This window comes from Penaeus monodon, chromosome 28 (assembly GCF_015228065.2).
Source record: "Penaeus monodon isolate SGIC_2016 chromosome 28, NSTDA_Pmon_1, whole genome shotgun sequence".
In the NCBI taxonomy this organism is placed as follows: Eukaryota; Metazoa; Arthropoda; class Malacostraca; order Decapoda; family Penaeidae; genus Penaeus; species Penaeus monodon.
In genome coordinates this window covers 35,107,283-35,107,595 of record NC_051413.1, presented here as the reverse complement: position 1 = coordinate 35,107,595, position 313 = coordinate 35,107,283, and the positions used below count along the sequence as shown (strand labels likewise).

Sequence of the window (313 nt, the reverse complement as noted above, 5' to 3'; positions counted from 1 at the left end):
AATTTCATTTCTCGGATAGGGAAGGATGTTAAATCTGTTACAATGTTTTAGTACTACAAATACGAAAGAGGACAAACAGATCATTGAAAAACAAAAACAAAGTTCTTTTATAAACACCCTTATTTCCTCTCTTCTTTCATAGATTTTTCACTTATTTAATTATTTTTTCTTTGTGCTCAAGCTGTCTACCCATAAGATCCTTAATTTAAACCTTTGGCTATTGTGATGAGGTACCTATACCATATCATTTTATATAATAGTTACATTGAGTAAGAGATTTTTGTTCTCTTTATTCAAATAATCTAGTAAGGAA

The 313-nt window shown here is 28.4% G+C and overlaps 1 protein-coding gene across 4 annotated transcripts in view; it reads left to right on the top strand.

Moving 5' to 3' along the window:
• The window catches only part of LOC119591555 (heterogeneous nuclear ribonucleoprotein 27C-like), a gene marked incomplete at its 3' end in the record, with an annotated part of 34,524 nt that overhangs the window by 16,269 nt on the left and 17,942 nt on the right, over positions 1-313 (top strand).